Genomic DNA, 19,539 nt, shown 5'->3' on the forward strand with positions numbered 1-19,539 from the left:
AATCTCACCAATATTCATCTGTATGTTTTTCCTAGCTTTGGAAAATATCTCAGTTTTTATATGACTTAAGTCATTTGGACTTTGTAAAAAAAAAAAAGAGTATTATATAAGGTAAGAATATAATTCCTCAACGGACAAAATTTTCACTTTTAATTGCTTGAATTGCTGCTTACTGTATGTCTGACTTTTCTCTAGGTAGAATGTGAAAAAAGCAATCTGCTGAATAGATATTATAAGACATCGAGTTTATTGGTTGGGCCAAGGAAGGGCTGTGTTCCCACAGTCTGTGAAACACATCTGGAGGGATGCAAATCATCCCTCCAGTCCATCATTCCTTCTGTCCCCGAGTTCTTCCCTCAGAACCTCAACCTTTTGCCTTCTTTTCACAGCCCAGTACATAAATCCAGAGTGTGTCCCAGGCTGCATGGAAACAACTGCATTAGTTTGGTCTTCCAGACCCTCTCCTAACCTCTAGCCACTGGCCTTCTGACCCACTCTCATATACTTGCCCAGCTGACAGACAAATGCAGTTGATGATGCTGTTGGGCTGGGAAACCAGAGCAAAGGAATAGGAAATCTTACGGACAGGTTATCTAAGAGAGGTGTACACAAAAAAAGAAGGGATTTCTATTTGGTATAACTGGGGCGCGAGGTGTGTGTGTGTGTGTGTGTGTGTGTGTGGTTATATAGTCCTTTTCTTTCCTAAAAGGCATGATTCAAACACACACACACACACACACACACACACACACACACACACAGAGACAGAGAGAGTCATGCTTGAGTGGCCTCTGTAAAATACATAAAAATATAGAAGTAGGCATTCCTCTATAGCTGAAATACGACCTTTTAAAAAGGTGATTCATGTAAACAGGTGGTTCCCAGCAAAGCATTCCAATCAGATATGGCTTGATTTCCCTCTATCTAGTTTTAATGGCATTTAATCTCATTCCACCATATGTATAGGTCCTGGGGATTGAATTTGGATTGTCCGGTGGTAAGCACCTTTATCTGCTGAGTAATCTTGCTGCCCAGTCATGCTTTATTTTGTTATTTGAATGAATCGAAATATCTCATGATCTTTGAAGTGGAAAAAAAAAGCCAGAAACAAAACAAACAACAAAACACCCAAACACTACTCTGGGAGATTTGGCTATCAGTGCCAGGGTTGTTAACTGGTTGAAAGACCCTGTTTGACTGGTGTACTTCAAAGGCCAACTCAATGCCATTCATTTCTCAGTTCTTAGCTCTGTAAACAGGTGGATAATTTAAGGACCCCAGATTTCTAGAGGCGTCTCCAATGATTTTTCAGGCACATATATCCGATGAGAATAGGGGCAAGCAATTTTGGCGAGTAGGGTTTCCCTTTTAAATTCCTAGCAGGCAAAGGTTATTAGGACAATGTATGACATCTGTATGTGCTTTTATCTCTGCGACTTTTACCCCCAAGACTTTTAAAAGCCATATAGCTTAAGGGATCTCCTCTGATTAGATCTAGAATTACTCACTAAAAAAGATAACCTGCTTCTCACAGCAATCTGTGATCTAGCCAGATTGGTCATGGGTGGTCCATTCTTTCTAAACGGTCCATTTGTGCATCTACGGGACGGGGGAACTTGGGTGTCTTGCAACTCTTTTTTTGAGCACAGGGTTGGAAAAAGAGGGAGACTATCTTACCTACTCGGGTCAGGACACGGGCGAGTGCTGGTCCAACACGGAGCCCTTAGGAACCAAGCCTAGTGAGGAGCGGGTCCACCCCGCGAGCCGCCTCGCAGCCCACCGGGCTTGGCCCGATCCTAACAATGCTACCCCTCGTGTCTCGGTGCTCGGCTCCAGCGCGCCTGCACGTACGTAGCTTGCACGTGTGTGTTGATATGGAGTTCGTGTGTGGACCCCTTAGACTATGCTGAAACCGATTTCGCAGAGAGGCGCCGAAGACAGGTCGAGGGAAGGTAGGAGCGGGTGCGGCGGGCTCCCCCGGCCTCGGGGCGGGGAGGCAGCGCGGGCCGCGCAAGTCCCGCGCCCGCCGCTAGAGCCCCCCGTGCGCGGCTCGGCCCAGGCCCCGCTCGCCCGGCCCGGCCCCGCGCGGGGAAACACTCGAGCGCACACAATGAACTCCGAGGAGGCTGCGAGCCCGGCCGGCCGCCGCGCCCGCACCATGGGAACCACCGCTTAGTGGGGACCGTCAACTTTCCCCCCACGGGCGTCCTCTGCAGCCCCGCAGGCCCGCGCCGCCGTCGGGCTGAGGAGACGCGGTGAGTGAGCGAGCGAGCGAGCGAGCGAGTGCGCGCGGCGGTCCAGGCCTCCAGCCGGCGCGCGACGCCCCGGCCGCCTCGCCAGGCTTCGCCCCGGCGCGCGCTGAGACATTTTCTGTGGTGAAAGCCGCCGCCAACATGGCGCCCCTCGAGCCCCGAGCCCTCCGCGACGAGCCAGCGGGGGAGCCGGGGAGGAGGGAGGAGATGGCGGGGAGGAGGAGGCGGCGGCCTGCGTCCCCCCCCGCCCCCCGCGCCCGTCGCCGGCTGAGGCCCGAGAGGCGCCGGGCGGCGGGAAGGAGGCGGCTCCGGAGGGAGGGCCGGGCGCGGCGGCGGCGGCGGCGGCGGAGCGGAGCATAATGGTGGGGAAAGCTCGGCGGCGGCGGCGGGGCGGCTGGGCGGCGGGGCGGGCGGAGGCGTCCGTGGCGTCCGTGGCGGTGGCGCGGCCTGCGCTGAGCGGCTGCCCGGACCGCGGCCTCTCGGGCGGGCGGCGGCGGATGGTGGCCTCGGGGACTGCCCCAGGCCGGTGAGGCCTGCGGGCTGGGCGCTTTCCCTCGGTCCGGCGCCTCTTGCCTCAGGCAGCCGTGAGGAGCAGGCCCGGGTGGAGGCCGCGGAGCACCGCGCGCGGCCTACTGGCGCCGCGAAGCCGCGGAGTCTTGTGAGCTCCTCCCGCCGGGTGCCGGCGCCTCCCGCCTGGCCAGGCCCGAGGGCCCTTTGCGTGTAACGTGTGGCGGGCGGAGGGGAGCGATGGAAGCGGCCGTTCCCGAGACCCGAGACCAGTGGCCGTCGGGCTCCCGGGGGCTGCAAGGCGAGCGGGTTGCGAGGCTTCAGCTGCCTCAACAGGTCCTCCCGGCCGTCCTGCCGGATCAGCCGCCTGTGCCCAGGCAGAGCTGGGGAGAAAAGCTGATGGGGACGCTGCCTGCGGGGCTGTGGGCCGAACTTTCACTTGGGCTGTCTCCCCTCATGCCTTTTTTCCTGGGCCGAGCCGAGAGTGCTTTGCGGTGTGTCCATGGGACTTAGTGTTTGCCGTGTGTCCGTGGTACTGACTGTCCTGTGTGGTTTGTGAGTAGCACTCAGTGTCACAGGCAGTGTGCACCCAAGTGTCCTCTAATCTGTATACACACCAGACTGCGCGCTGTATCCCGGGAGGGAGGGATAAGACGTGCACGTAGTATCTAGCATTGTGTGTGCAGTTGTGTATGCAGTGTCTTTGTATAGGGTATCCAGTGTCATAAAGTGTCAGAGTATCTGGTGGTGTTAATAAGCGTTGCATGACCAGTGCCTTATACTGTGTAAACACACACTACCTGGTTTCCTGTAGAGCTGTATGCACAGTAACTAGTGTCACGTAGTATTTACACAGGACTCATGTTAGTAGGAGTTATACACCGTACTCAGTGTCTTTTGTGATAGGGATTCAATTGCTGGTTTCGTTTGGTGTGTACATAATGACTGGCATCGTTATGTTTTTGAGCCTGAAAGAAGTGGCCAGGTGGTGCGGTCACCCCAAAAGCAGTAGGCAGTTTGAAGGGTTTTTGTGAGTCTGTCTCACTCAGGTCCTCTCTCTGCTTCACCTGGGAGTTTAGTTTCCTACAGTCCATTGTGTTACATGCTGGCTAAAGCATTAAAAATAGTCACTGGGAGATGCAGAAAGTAAATGCTTTTTAAAAATAAAACGAGAAATGGAATACTCTTTAGCTTGATTATTATGGGACACAACCTCAAACGATGGGACAATTGTCACTGATTACAATTGATGGCTAGAAATTAGAGAGTGTGGTTGTACTCTAAAAGTTTGAGTGGTTTTTGGTAGGTAAGATGGTCTTTGTACTTTTTACAATCTCTAATGTGTTCAGTTCTCAACCTTCCTAATGCTGCAACCCTTTTAATACAGTTCCTATGTGGTGACCCCCAACCATAAAATTATTTCGTTGCTACTTCATAACTGTAATTTTGCTACTCTTATGAACCATAATGTAATATCTGATATGCAGGATACCTGATATGCGCCCTCTGTGAAAGGATCCTTTGGCCCCCACAGGTTGAGAACTGCTGGGCTAGAAGCAATGTGAATTTATGTCCAGGCACATTACTTTCCTGGTCTTTGTTACATTGTAATAAGTACTTTGGTTACATTGAAGTCAGTATTTCAGCTAATGCTATAAAAGGACAGAGAACCAAAGATCAGAGGACAGGAAAAGTGATTATGATCAAATCAAATTTTTCTTGTTGAACTCTGATTAAGAGAATTGCTGTAGTTTATATACTATATTTTCCCATAGAGATTGTTCATGTGAAATCAGCAACTCTTATATTCTCCAAAGTGGACAGTTTGATTTTTGCATTAGCAATTGCAAGGCATTTAAACAAATATACACATGAGTGCTTTCTTTATAAAGAAAAATGGATTTAAAATGTTAGAACTGTGCTCTAGTTCTTAACTATTCTTCAGATATCCTAAAGTTGGTGCTCTGGTGCATGTCGTCTATTTGCATGTTTCTTTGAATGACATAGATTTATTTGAACCTTCACCCTTTTGTAACCCTCTTTCCATTTCCCTTTAGGATGGTTCTGATAGCAAATAATAGAGGCATTCATAACTTAATTGAGATGCTAATTGGAGTAAAGATTTTTGACATTTGTAACAGAACTATCACATGCTGTTAGGACAGTGGTTGCTTAAAACCCTAACCAGCTGCTGGAAGATTTTTATTACCCTCTTTAGCCTTCGATTGATTGACTTTTTTTTAAAAAAAAAAAAAAATACATCATTAAATCTAAGCAAAGAGAATGTGTTATGGAAAAAAAACTATCAAAGAGCAGTGAACCTTATTCTTTCACTGCCTGCAAACCTTCAACTCAATTTAACATTACTATTTTTCAGAGTGATTAGTTTTGTTGTTTTGATTTAAGACCACAGACCTTGAGGCCCAGTGACTTGGGTTTAAGTCTCACTTGGGTCATTTAGTAGGCTTTTGGCAAATTACTTAACTTTTGGCAGGTTAGGCTAGGAAGAACAGGGAGTAACTGAGCCAGCCTCACAGTTCCTGTGAATGTTAGGCCATTTCTGAAGCAGTGCCAGGCTCACCGTGAGAAAAGTGAGGACAGGTTTGCACAGTGGAGGTCCTTACAGTGCGTGGTTTCCTTCTTGATGTAGGATGTATGGAGAGCCACAACCAATACTCCCATCTTGGTGTCTTGTGTTCCTAGTTGAAGTCTAGCTCTGAGTTATCTAACATGGAAGAAAGATGCTGTTTCCTGTTCCTTTAAAATGTATTTAATCAATTTTGTTGATTCAGACACAAGAAAGACTGCAGATTATATACCCACATATAGTTTGTAAAAGGTGCCTTTATGTGGGTTACTTCCCAGAAGTGGTCATTTTGGCACAGGTCAAGTATCATAGGCCTAGCTTAGAAAGCCCATTAGCTCAGAGCATGGGTCAAATGAAGTCTGAGACCCCAGTCCTCATTGTTTTGAACTTTTGTTTTCGGTGGTGGAAATTATGTGTAAAAACTTTCTAGATGTATTGTTATTGTGTGTGCGTATGCATAGTGTGTATGGGTGTGTATCCTGTGACATGAGTGTAGAAGTCGGAAGACAACTTGAAGGAATCCTGGAGAATGAACTAGAATCAATAGGCTTTTGTGGCGAGTGACTTTACAGATAGAGCCATCTCGCAGGCTCACAACTTTCTAGTTTTCATTTTGATATATTGCTACTTTGCTTCTCTCAGTTACCCTTGCTGCTGTTGTCCCCCTGCCCCTTGGTTTTGTTTACAAATCATATAAAGAGTAGAAGGAGGGATAATATCTATCTATCTGTCTGTCTGTCTATCTGTCTGCCTGCCTGTCTGTCTGTCTGTATGTGTATGTGTATATATTACTATACCTAGCTCCCTGAAGCAATTTTAACAATGATGTTTTTTGTTTTTTAATTCATCACTTCCTAATCCCTGGTATTTATCATCCCTGACAAATAGTAAATAGCTGGAATATACTATCTGAGTGTTACTTTTAACTGTTGGCTCTAATTTGATACTTTCCTCACCTACATTACCCTATCTATAAAATTTCAGGCTGTGTGTTTTATATTGTGTAAGGAGCAAACCTGCAGAGAGCAATCCCTGTTGTCCTTTCATTAGTTCATTCTGGAGATAAATTCCATTCCTCACCCACAGTTTTCCTAACTGTTGTCCTAATAGTTGACAAGAGATGAAGGGAAACTGGTTTTATTCGTACATGGCCAGCTGCTTGTAGTGCCTGTTCTCATACTGTCCCAAGAAGTGTAGCTCGGTTATGCTGTGGTGCCTGGCGGTTCCAGGGACCTGTGGCTTCCTATGGTTCTCTATTGAAATGTTCGGGACCTGCAGTGTAATCACAGAAGTGAGTAGCATGAGAGTAAACCATTGTCTGCTGTGTCTCCACCCCTGTGCAGCTATTCACCTACACTGGCCCACTTAAAAAAATGATAGATTGTCATCTTAAAACTATAGCAGTCTTTTAGTTGTGGGAAGTTGAGTTCCTTGTAGCAGTGTGCTCCCCATCCTAGCATTCAGGCCTGTGCACTGGAACCACTTGCGGGGGAAGTGGCAGTCCAGGTGTTTTGAGAAAGATGTGGTCAGGAACTCCTGGGATGATGGCTGAGTGACAGGAATGGAAGCTGCAGAAAAGAGAGCATGTTATAGAAATTCCTCGAAGAGCAATCTTTCTGAATAGTCTAACTCTAAACATGTGCATGAAATGGGTACCATTTGAAGTGGTAAGCAGAGAGAGGGAGAAATAGAAATGAGCCTGATGCTATTGACTTTTTTCCACTTAGAAAATTCTAGTTAGTTTCCACTGTGAAAATGTTGTATAAGAATCAGAATCAAAATTACTGCTTTGTAAATACAAAGCAATAATCTGTAAAGTAAAACATACATTAGAGCATTTAAAAATGCTTGCCCAGTCCATTATTTGAGTAGATAAACTAATTGTTAGAATTAGCTACTTAACAGGTGAACTATTAATAATAGGTTAGTCAGATACTTAATCTTCCATTTTTTGATGATGCCTTCTATTTGAGAATAGTTTTCTGATTTTTCAGTCATGTTCTTTAAAGGGAAGTTAGTGTTTGGGACAATATTTTCACAGTGAAATGCAGGGTAAGACCTCGGGGTGTGTTTGATAAGAGGAATAAAAATCCCTTATGTCCAAACGCTTAAGTGATTTATTTACTGACTCTTTGTAAAACTTAAAAAAGAAAAAAAAAAAAGGAAAGAAAAGTAGACAGTAATGAATACTGTTTTTAGACATTTAAAAGTTACAGACATGGTGGCTCACATCTTTAACCCCAGCACTCAAAAGTCAGAGACAGGTAGATCTCTGAGTTTGAGGCTAGCCTGGTCTACAGAAAGTGTTCCAGGACAGCCAGGGATACACAGAGAAACCATATAAATGAATGAATGAATGATAGACTAGTATCTGTTTATTCCTCAGATATGGAAAGGATTGATTTATGGATATGCCACAGGTGAATTAGAAAGTGTATGTTGCTGACAACTTGTCTAATTCTTTTATAAACAATATTTTAGAAGCAAATTAGTTTTGTTTTAATGCATACTTTAATAAGTTAGTCCATAGTTAAGCATCACTTAAGATTGCATTGAAATGTTGTATTTTGTATAAAATATGTATAATTTTGGTATATTTATTAATACATTATTGTTTATTGAAACTTTGCTATGTGTTAGATACTTGCTAGATTCTAAGGTGAATAAAATAAAAAGATTCCTTCTTGAGAATTTAGAGTAATAGTTACCAAGCCAGTGAAATAAAATGTAAAGGAAAAGTAAGTCCAAAGTGCTACAGTGAAGAGCAGTTGAGATACATTGTGTTTGAGTTGGGATTCTTGTGAGGTCTTGTAGATGTCTTATCTATGCTAGTTTGTAACCTCGAGATACACTACACGAATCATTTGTGGTTTCTAAAAGCTACTTTCTTATGATTGGTCACACTCCTCTGTTGAAAAGCAGAGCTGGAGTAAACACCAAGCATAAGTTTCCCCAGATACTATCTGAGTAGGTAAAGAAAGGTAGACTCATTGAAAGTTTTTAGTGCTTTCCCCAACTCCTTTGGTCTGTTAAGTAAATTTAAAATGTAGCTTAAAAAATGGAGGATCTTGCCGGGTGGTGGTGGTGGTGGTGGTGGTGGTGGTGGTGGTGGTGGTGCACGCCTTTAATCCCAGCACTTGGGAGGCGGAGGCAGGTGGATTTCTGTGAGTTCGAGGCCAATCTGATCTACAAAGGGGGGTTCCAAAACAGTCAAGGCTACACAGAGAAACCCTGTCTGGGGGACGGGGGGGGGGGGGGGGGAGAAGGAGGATCTTTCCCCCTAGTTTTAGCACTTATAATGTGAACATGAAAGATCTATGCAGATTTTAAAATGATTATCTGTTGAGAGTCTGTAACATAATATTCTCATTGTGGGTTTTGAACCATTTTTAAAATCAGATGACCCTAACTGGGCTCAGTCATTTTACCTTGCACATTAAGTTACTTTAAAAGTCTCCTTTGTAAGCAGTTTTTGGGAAGCTGGCTTTCTTTATAAATTTGGCCTATGCAGCACAGCAGCGCTGGCCCTGTTGTCCAAGGTGTGGGTGACCCAGCCCAGATGTTGTGAGCAGGGGAGGGGCTGCCCTCATTACTCATCTGACATTTGGTGGCACGGGCCAAGGAGATATGCCTTCTCCCCCCAATCCCTGCCCATCAATATCTGGGACAGGAAGAAGAGCTGGCCCTGGGGTCATGGGAGCGGGAGAGCTGTCCTTGCCCCTTACCAGCTTCAGTCCTCCAGAGTTTTAGTCCCTGTGCTTCACCTGGGCAACACAGTGGAGCTGGCCCTGATGGTGTGGGAGAGCCTACACTGAGGGATCCTGAGGAGAACTGGCCACGCCCTCACTCATTGCGGCATGGGGTGAATTAGCAAGCAGTGCTGGAGAGCTCCCCCTGGTGGTGAGGATAGAGAGCTAGAGGGCTGATCAACCTTATAGCTGCTCAGGCCCAGAACCAGGGTTGTGAATTGGCCCACCCTAATATCCAACCCCATCTATGATCAGCTGGAGCACAGATCCAAAGCTGCAGGATCTTCACAACGCAGGGCAACAATAGGATATCCAAAAAGAGTTCCAGTGAGGGCCTAGTATCGATAGTGTGGTAGGAGCCAGAGACCTCAAACCAGACCAATGACTCTTTTTGCAATGAATACTTGCAATTATAAAAGTATATGGACAAAGGGGTTTACTGCGCGACTCACTGTGTCACATTGCAGCTTTCATGATGAGAATTTGAATTTTTTTCTTTGTTTGTAAATTTTGTTTTATCGGGGGGCGGGGAGTTGCAGGGGCTGAGGGCAGATGAAAAGGGATGGGGAAATGAATGGGATCAAGATGCATGATGTGAAAGACACATAGAATAAATAAAAGGAAAGTTAACACATATAAATATGGTCCTGTAGCAGCACCTTTTTATATTGCCATTATTTTTTAAGGTGTTAGTAAATGAACATTTCCCATAGTAGGCAAATTATATACTCCATGTATCCCTCACGGCAGTGTCTTGTAGTACAGTTTCATAAGAAGACAGCAGGCCTTGAACGGTGGCTCCTGTTGCTCAAGGTCACAGATATGATCACATTGATTTGAATGCAAACGTAGGAGCACCAGACATTCAGTCGGCTGTTCTCAATCTCTCCAAGTTCCACGAACCTTCTGGGGTTTTGTACTGATTCACATCTCCCTGGAACACCTTCATAAATCTGCAAAAAAGAGAGAAGTACATACGATAGGAATGTGAGACCATGCTCACTTGAAAAAGCAGTAGTTGGAAGGAAAAGATTATTAGAGAACTGATAATCAGAACATTCCATAAATAAAGTCCAGGTTAGTTCCAGTTTCTTTGTTAATGACAGCTAGTAATCTAAGAACAAGCATAGATAATTGGTTCATTTTCTTTCTGTTGCCATAGCAGCTCATATTATGGAGACACAACTTGGCTCATGTTCAAGAGTAGTGAGTGGGGATACTTAAATCTTTATTTTAGTGTTTATAGCAGGAGAAACATGCTTGAAAATACTTGGCATGAACTGCAGTGCTAAAGTCTTGCTGTCTTAGGAGGGAGGGACACCTTTGTCTTGGATCTCAGCCGTCTCTCAAATGGCTAAGTTCGTTTGGACTGAAATTCTATATTCTGGAAAGCTGCTCTGCATGCTAGCCTTCAGATTTCTGCAGGGTGTGTTCTGCTGTCCACAATGGAAGGATGTGATTCCATGAGAAGCACATGCTGTCAGGAGATGAGCAACACTACAGCATCCGGAGTCACGTGCTCCAGGCAGTCATAGCATCGATGCTGCAGTGGGGCAGTAAATATGATTTTCTCATTTAGTAGCTATGCCCAAGTTTTCAGAAAGAAACAGTCCCTTAATGAAGGCTAATTATGGGGAATTTCTCAACTTGAAAGCTATTGGGTTTTTTTTTTTAAGTTTTATTTTTGTCACTTCTGGATTTATCTGCTTAGTATTTTTCTGTCTCCAAACTGCATCTGAAAATAACTATTTGAGAGAGCAAGTCCTTAATTTTTAATCGGAATTTTACATGGAGCCCTTTGTCAACTGACATAAAGTTTATCTATTTTAACTGCTTGGATTTTACAGTTAAAAAAAGTGAGACTAACCTGTTGGGGGGTAGTTTGCCATTGGAAATGTATCTTAAGTTAGAGGGAAAAAAGTCTAAGGTAACTTTTCTACTGTGTTCATAAGTTAGCATTTTTCTTATATGTATAGAACTATCACATTAAATATTATCAAAATGATGAAATTTTTATTTTAAAATTCCTACATACTTTACCACTCTGCATATATGTATCTCTCTCATATATATATATGAAATCTTCTAGACGTACTAAGAAGTTGCTTGCTTCTGATTGATATTGCAGATGCGAAATTATCGTTTGAATTATTCAAAATAAAGATTTCTTAGAATTGTTTAAATAAAATTAGTTTTTCTCACCATGGTAATTAAAAGCTAATTAGATATTAGTTCAACTCAGAGTTAGACTTTTCCTTTGTTAATTTGTATATTTTATGCTAATAGGGATTATACTATGTAACCCTTGCTTAAATTAAAACTGGAACCTCTCTCTCTCTCTCTCTTTTTTTAATGTTTTAGTGTGATTTTAGATGATAGTGTTATAGGACTCACATTAGGAACCAAGAATAGTTTATCATACTGGTGTTCAATCTTGGCACGTGCACCTTTGGAAAATGCTTTTTGGGATAACTTACAGAAAATGATGTATCCTCGGACCTTTAGCTCTACTTCTCAGAAATTGTTGAAGAATCAGATCTGCTAGGAGTGCATACATGAGGCCCCAGGTTCTATCTTCAGAACCAAAAATCAATGAATCGAGTATCCATAGGTACGGAATAATCAAGTAGCCTGAGAAATTTATTGCTAAAGAAAGCCTGAAGTGTTTCCATGTCTCAGAAATGTAAATATTGCCACTGTACTAGATCTGGAAGATGACTGCCCAAGGGAGTTAGTACTCCCTGGTGGTCTCAGATATAGTTGTAGTCATCAGTTACTGTGCATCATATCTGGGGATAATGATAAATGAGGCTCAGAAATTGGTGCTGCTTGGATGTTCCTCTAATATGCATGTGAAGCAGCAGCATTCTTATTCCACATGAGCCCTCCAGGATTCCTCATTGCTCAGATTAAGAGCATGATTTTCCTAGGGCAGACGTGTCAGCTGTCTTGGGTGTTCGGCTTTCAGTAGTGTGGGCATTTGAGGAAGCATTCAAGCTTTTATTCTTCTGGCCAGCTCCCTCCTCAGCCCTGGCCTTTAGTTATATATGCTTGAGGAATTCTTGTTATCCCCTTCATTCCAGGTCCTTCCCTGTAGTTTGCTGTACCCACATGGATTATAGGAGTAGTTCCTTTGAGTATCTGAAATGTCTGGCTTACTTTCTTTGCTCTGGAGGAAATCTCTGAGCTATATGCCTTACTGTTGCAGCAGCCATGGTAGTCGCGTCTGCAGGTTCTCCTCCACTGCTGTATTGTCACGGCATCCTGAGGCTTCGTAGGATCCATCCAGGACCTAGGCAGTACTTGGTAATTTGCACAGGCGTATCTGATTCTTCTTGAATATAGTGTTCATACTCTTCCTCCAGCTCCACAAAAGTCAAGGTGCATGGTAGATGGGCTTCAACTAAGTGAGACAAGGAATTTAGGACCAGTGCCACTTTCTATAACTGCACTCACCACAGTGTGGCAACCTTTTCCTCTTCTGATGGTGTGGTGCGGCCCATTTACAGACTACTGTCTTCTGTAATCATGCAAAAGTTCTGACTCTTCCTCTAGAGGGCACCATGTCATAATTTTGTATATAAAAATATCTCTGCATTCTAGATCATATACATTGAAGAATTATATTTCGTTTTGTTGCTGCTAGAATTTCATTTAAATGGAAATATTACAAAAGAATATTTTTACAAAAGATTTTTTTTCTTTCTACAAAATTTGAACTTGAAGAACAGACATTTTAGATGGTGGTACTGTTGGAGTTCGTATTTGCTTGTAGGTCCAGGTGCTTTTCTTGGACAGCACTCAGTGCTGTGAGAAGAGAAGAGGGCCTGAGGCTGGGCTCACAGTCTGGCTTACTTGCAAGAGCTGGCACTCTGAGAAGAAGGACTCCACTGGAGAGTGGCCACACCAATCCAACTTCTGTCACCATGGCGAAGAGCGACCACAGACCTTGGGCCTCTATCTGTCACTGCTCCGTGGGATGCGAAGTGCTCCAAGGCAGTAGACTGAGGCTCTCCACATTCACTATCCTTCCCTCGAGATGATAATCCTATTAGGACATTTTAGGGTATTTATTCATAGTCCAGCCTTATGATTTAAGTTTCCATTTCCCTCTTAAGTGTCAACCAAGTCATTCTGTTTAGTCATTCAATAAGGTTTTTCTCCCATGTGCAATTAGCACTGCTATATTAAATGAAAACTTTAATAATTGGATTTAAAGTTTGTGAGTGGGCTGAAGATATAGCTCAGTGGTAGAATACTTGTCTTTCATTTGCAAGGTACTAGGTTCAATCCCCATTCTAGAAAGTAAAAAGTGAATGCATGCATCAGGTTTGTGTGCATTTGATGTCTCTGTCCTGTTCCTCTCCCTCTTATTGCCATCAGCTCAGTGATTTGATTTCTTTGTTTACCTCTACAGAGTTTCTGCCTCCATATTACTTACTGTTTAAGGTTTCTCTCTGTTACTGTGTAGCTTCCTTAACTTGAGAACATCAGCTTTTAAATTTCTTAAACATACCCAAGGCGCTGTTTGTAGAGTAGAAGGTAAGCTTACTCAAAGTGCTGTTTGTAGACCAGAAGGTAAGCTTACTCAAGGCGCTGTTTGTAGAGTAGAAGGGAAACATACCCAAAGTGCTGTTTGAGAGTAGAAGGTATGCTTACCCAAAGTGCTGTTTGTAGAGTAGGAGGGTTACATGAATGTAGATGTTGGCAAAAGAATCAGTTCTTCGTCTTTCCAGTGCCTATTATATGTAGGCAAAACCCCGAATCTGTCATTCTGCCCACAACCTGCTGGAAACACTATGGAGGGGGATGGGTACAGCTGTGGGTTCTTGGACACCAGCATGTGGTGTGTGCCCACTTGGGCTCTTCCAGTCCTGCCTTATTTCTCTGATTGAAATCATACTTCCACTTCCCACAGTGTTTTAAACTTTGTATTCTCACACTTCCTGCCCCCACCATTCTTGGAGCCAACCCTAGCTACCTTCTCAGGGGGCCAGAAACACTGCCATTGGGAAGTAACGTGCTTTACTGCAATCTGCAAACCTGCCTCCATCTGTCAGAACCCACACCTGTGTTCTGTGTAGCATCCCCTCCAGAAACCCCTTGCCTGTTTTCTAAAAATGTTGTCCCCCTTCCATTTGCTTCCAGATAATGATACTAGAACACTTCCCATCCTTACCAAATAAAGCAAAGCAAAGAAATAAAACCAAACAACAAAAATCTTTACTGAATTCTATGCCCAATTCTATGGGTTTCTTTTCTATCCTTTACAAATCTCTCTCATCTGTAAATACTCACCCAAAGCATATCATTCTTTTCTCTGCTTTCCTATTCATCAGCAGACCCTGCCCCAGCTGCTCCCATTCGTAGACTAGGTAGGTGATCACTGCTGCCAGCAGCATGGAGATTGCTGGCCTAATCCCTCCCAGTGGCCCCCCCCCCCTGTCCTTTGTTGCCTTAGTGCCACACTTTTTGTGCTTTTCTTTATAACCTTTCGATTGCTCTTAGAACCCTTCTGCAGCCTGAAATTGCAAATGATTGGCATCATGCTCTGCACCAAGTCTCTAATTTTTCCCTGACTGTCTCCCTTCAGAATCACATCCCTGGTTATGGGTTCAGGCGACCAGCCACATACCCTCAGCTTGAACAGACAGAGCTAGTTGACTCAAGCCAGTATTAAACTTTACATTCTTACTATCTCATAGTCCTGGAAATCCTAAGGGAGAATGAACTCTTAAGTAACGCATTCAGTAGCTCAAAGGACCACTCTTCCTTTGTTTATTCTGCTACTCTCAGCATATGCTTTATTTATTCTAAGGCTAGTCCCCTCAAGGTGGCAAGGTAGCCACAGCTGTTTGGGGCATCACATTCAGACCTAGCACTATTTGGAGAACAAAATGACCATTTTAAGACATTTTAGAAGTTTCGATTTCAAAGTACCACTAACATCCATCTCTCGCCTGACTGACAGGGCAGTTGCTGATTTTCTGCAGAAAGGGACAGTGGGATTCCTAGGATGGCTGAAGACTAACTGTGTGAGGCCTGTAGCTGCTGGCAGTTCAATCACTTAATCAAAAACTCTTCAGTGCTTTCACTTTCCCCTTTGCATCCTACATCCTTTATAGTGACTTACAAAATTTCAATAAACTGGTCCCTTTTTCCACACCTATAGTTTTTCTATGGTGTGATCTCACTGGCTTACACTAGAAGATCCTGGGGGGTCTCTGAGTCAGTGTCTCTTCTTCAGGGAAGCCTGCATTGATCCCGAAGTGAGGTCATAGAATGTGACCTCTTTCCAATATAATTAGCTCCCAGAGTGTCTGTACACAAGATGCCCAAAATTGTGATTTTTGTATGAACATAGGTTGATCAGTTGATTGAGTATTGTATTTTTGAGTAATTGAGACACAATGGTACATAGCTATAAACTGCCCTTCACCAGACCAAGCAGGAGTAAAGCCAATGCTGGCTGTGCTCAGATAGCATTTGTTAGTTCACTGGGTCACTGTTTTTTAAATGTTGGTATCTATAGTGTACTTTTCAAAGAAGGAAGTCATAGTAAAGCATAATTACATGTAGTCATCTTACTATTTTGATATTTGTGCATTAAATTGTGGGCCTATCTCAGTTTATTTTTTTGGTTGTGAGCCTAGCCTTTAATGGTTTAGCCATCTCTCCAGCCCCTGTCTCAGTTTATATGGGAACTAATTTTATGTTTTATCAAGTATTACACTTAATTTCACATGATGTCACTTAGGATAGGGGCAGAAAGACTGTGACAGTCTAATAAAATAGCATGTTTCTCAGACAATAGAATGTTCAATAGTTATCTTGCCCCAAACAGCTTCAAAAATAGTGAAGGAGACAATTTGGGAAATGTAGTCCAAAGTTTCCCAGGTTTACCTCAGGCTTTCTTGAAAGTGGTATGCATGTGAGCTAGATCAGTGCTGTCCTGGCAAGATTAGAAATTCGTCAGCCTGTGGGCTGTGGCCCTTTTAAGACAGAATTGTTTTAGAAAAACAGTATGCCTTCATAAGACACAATAATTAGACATATTTAGTTGCTTGGGAGACTGGATTTCTTTTCTCCTCTTCTAAACTTGCAAATTCACCCCCCACCAACTCCAGGATTCTCCCTAAATAGACATTAGCAGCCAACCATTGCAAATGAGTTAGAACTGCAAAATGGGGCCAGACCTATGGTGGCCCTTTCAATAGTAGGTGACTTAGTTAGGTTTCTGTTGCTGTGAAGAGACACCATGACCACAGCAACTCTTATAAAAGGAAACATTTAATTGAAATTGGATTACAGTTTCAGAGGTTTAGTGCATTATTGTCATGGTAGGAAACATGGTGACATACAGGCAGACGTGGTGCTGGAGAGGTAATAGAGTTCTCCATCTTGATCCACAGTCAACAGAAGGAGACATTGTGTCCCACACTGGTAGATCTTGAGCATATAAGAGACCCCACAGCCCACCCTCACAGTGACACACTTCCTCCAACAATGCCTCACCTCCTAATAGTACCACTCCTATGAGCCAAGCATTCAAACAGTGAGTCTTTGGGGCCATGCATATTCAAAACTACCACTCTAGGAAACACATTTTAGCCAAATCACAGCCCAGAGTGCTTTGAACCCCAACTGCAGGACAGTGGTAGTTGGCAGTTAAACCCTCACACATTGTCAGTGTCTGCTGTTGCTATGTGTACTGTTACCTGACACTTCAGATTGTGTGCAATAATTGAAGATTTTCAAATTATATTTCATGTTTCCAAAAATGCTATACATTTTAAGATAATTCATTAAGACAATACCAAAACTAAAATAAGATGGGAACTTGTGTTCTTCAGACCTGCTCAGGAGTTGACTGTCAGCTGAAAGCATGCTTTGTGACTCTGGGTGATGGGTGCTGCAGGGAGGAGCCCTGGTGACATGCCCCTCAGCCCTGTATGTGTTTGCTCTTTGGTCTAGAAAATACTGGTATCATGTCTGAGTACTTTGTCCTCTTTCTTGTTCATATTCTTGACAACAAAATGAAACACTGTTAACCTTATAGTGTATTTGTTATATAGAATGGTAATTGAGAGTATAAATTATGGTAATTTTCATGTAGTTAAAAATAAAATGTTCATAAATTAAATTGTGTTAGATTTATTAAATAATTTAAAAATAAAAGTTAATTTATTAGAAGATGATTTGAATAAAGGGTCAGTACTAGTTTAGTTAGTGACAGCTGGTTATATCTAACAGTTGACTCAGTCCTCCCTGTTTCTCCCTCTAGTGCATTTATCATGCTATGACTATGTGTCCCAGTGAGTCACAATTCGGAAGCATGGAATTGCTGCTGCCTTCTTTTAGCTTTGAAATTTAATGTTACGCAGTCTGCAAATTATGAAAGATCCTTCTTGAAAAACTGTTTGAGAAACAAAACATTTGGTTAATTTGGTGTAGACTGGAGTAGTTGCCACATAATGCATGAGTGACTAGTTAAATAGACTTGAAGAAAATGCCAGCATGTTCTGCCTCTTAGATTTCTAAGTTCCTGTGAGGCAGGGGTTATTTATCTCCACTAATTGTTGGGGATCCTTTTGAGATTGTAAGGTCAGAGTGATTGATTCCTGGTTCAGACGGGGACTGACTACTCAGAGCTGACTGTGGCTGGCTGGCAACATTTCAGAAAGTTTTCATTTCCTTTATACACCTCTTTAACGTGGTTACAGAATGTTGATACTGTTAAAGTCGGTTATTCAGCATACTGTTTTATTATCCTGTAACTGATCTCCGCCATGGTTATGTTCTGTAAAGGCACTACAGACTCCTACCTGAGTGTAGGCTGAGATGCTGATCCACTTCTGAGAATCGTGTGGCCTAGACAATTCTCATGTTGAGACCCCACGATAGGCACGAGAAACCCCTCTAAAATTTAGTGCTTTGGCTGAAAACTCTTGTTTGGGACAATGCAGTTATTAAAGAGTGCATTAACAGTATACATATACATAACAGTATAACAGGTATGGATATTCCCAGTACCATTTAGCCCAGAGTGTCCTAGAACTCATGTGGAACAGACTGGCCACCAACTCACAAAGATCCCTGCCTCTGTCTCCCATGTGCTGGGATGAGAGGTGAGCCCCACCACCACCTGGCTGAATTATTTAATTCTTAAATCATTTATTTGGAAAGTTCAATTTTTAGAACACCATACTTTTAAATTGGGTTAAATCAATTATTAGTATATTTTAGTGTCTTATTTATACAAGTCATGTACCTGTAACTTGCTAAAAGTAAGTCTTTATTGCTGTGTTTTTATGATTAATTTTTTAGCATATATGTACTACATGCTTTAGTTTCTGTGTTTTTTTTTTTTTTGTTTTTTTTTTTTAATCTATCAGTTTTCTTAGGTTTCCTGGCCTCTTCTTCCAGGTGTGCTGTTCTTTGTTCTCACTCCTCCCCCCTCACTCCTCCCCCCTCACTCCTCCCCCCTCACTCCTCCTCAGGACTGTGTAGCACCTTCAGCTGCTTGTTCTGCTCTCTTAGCACATGGATTCTGTTGCCTGTTGTTTGTTTACTCTTTTTTGGGGGCCCACCACCCAGCTCCCAAATAAATCACACTGGAGGCTCATTATTACTTATGAATGTCCGGCCTCAGCTTGACTTCTTTCTTGCTAGCTTTCCTTAAATTATCCCATGTACCTTTGCCTCTGGACTTTTCCTGTTCTCTGACTTCTGTAAATCTTACTCTTACTCCGTGGCTTGCTGTTGTAGCTGGTCCCTGGAGTCCTCCTCCTTCTCTGGCTGCTTCCTTCTCCTTCTTCTCCTAGATTTCTCCCTCTATATATTCTCTCTGACTGCCAGTCCCACCTATCCATTCTCCTGCCTTGCTATTGGCCAGTTCTTTATTAGGCCATGAGGTGTTTTACACAGGCACAGTAACACAACTTCACAGAGTTAAACAAATGCAACATAAGCAAAAGTAACCCACCTTAAAGTAATATTCTACATTGCCCTCTTTTACCTTCCACTTCCCATTCAAACTTGTTCACCTGTGCATGTAAGTATTTAAAAATATATACCTCGTGGAATTTTAGGGCTAGGTTCTGCACAGAAGACACAAGTATTAATCATTTTGAGCCTGGCTTACTTTGCTTAACATAATGATTTTTAGCTTAATTTCTAATAATAAATATTGTTATTGCTTTAGCTTAAAAGCTTTTAGTAAGCAAAACAACAACAAAACAAAACAAAACAAAAACCCCTATCTACCTAATTTCAGATAAGAAACAGTCAATTTGGAAACAGAGGTAGATCCTACCAGTCTGTACTTGAGAGGCAACATGCTTACAGAGTGAAACGTTTCTGGTGGTTTAGTTTGAGTTCTCATAAAGCTAAAGATTATGATTCTGAGTACTTACTGGAAGAAAAGCAAAAGATAATTTAAGAG

The 19,539-nt window shown here is 42.9% G+C and overlaps 1 protein-coding gene across 19 annotated transcripts in view; it reads left to right on the forward strand.

Moving 5' to 3' along the window:
• The first annotated feature begins 1,693 nt into the window (after nt 1–1,693).
• The window catches only part of Zmynd11 (zinc finger MYND-type containing 11), an 89,544-nt gene continuing 71,698 nt past the window's right edge, over nt 1,694–19,539 (forward strand). For 3 of the 19 annotated variants that reach the window (XM_037205939.1, XM_037205940.1, XM_037205944.1), the window contains exon 1: nt 2,501–2,614. The gene's annotated coding sequence lies outside the window, so the exon portion shown is untranslated. Of the gene's footprint in view, nt 1,953–2,034; nt 2,256–2,500; nt 2,615–2,957; nt 3,254–19,539 lie in introns of those variants that run through there. The other 16 variants (XM_028859562.2, XM_028859604.2, XM_028859501.2 and 13 more) reach the window with 12 other exon arrangements.

This window comes from Peromyscus leucopus, chromosome 5 (assembly GCF_004664715.2).
Source record: "Peromyscus leucopus breed LL Stock chromosome 5, UCI_PerLeu_2.1, whole genome shotgun sequence".
NCBI lineage: Eukaryota > Metazoa > Chordata > Mammalia > Rodentia > Cricetidae > Peromyscus > Peromyscus leucopus.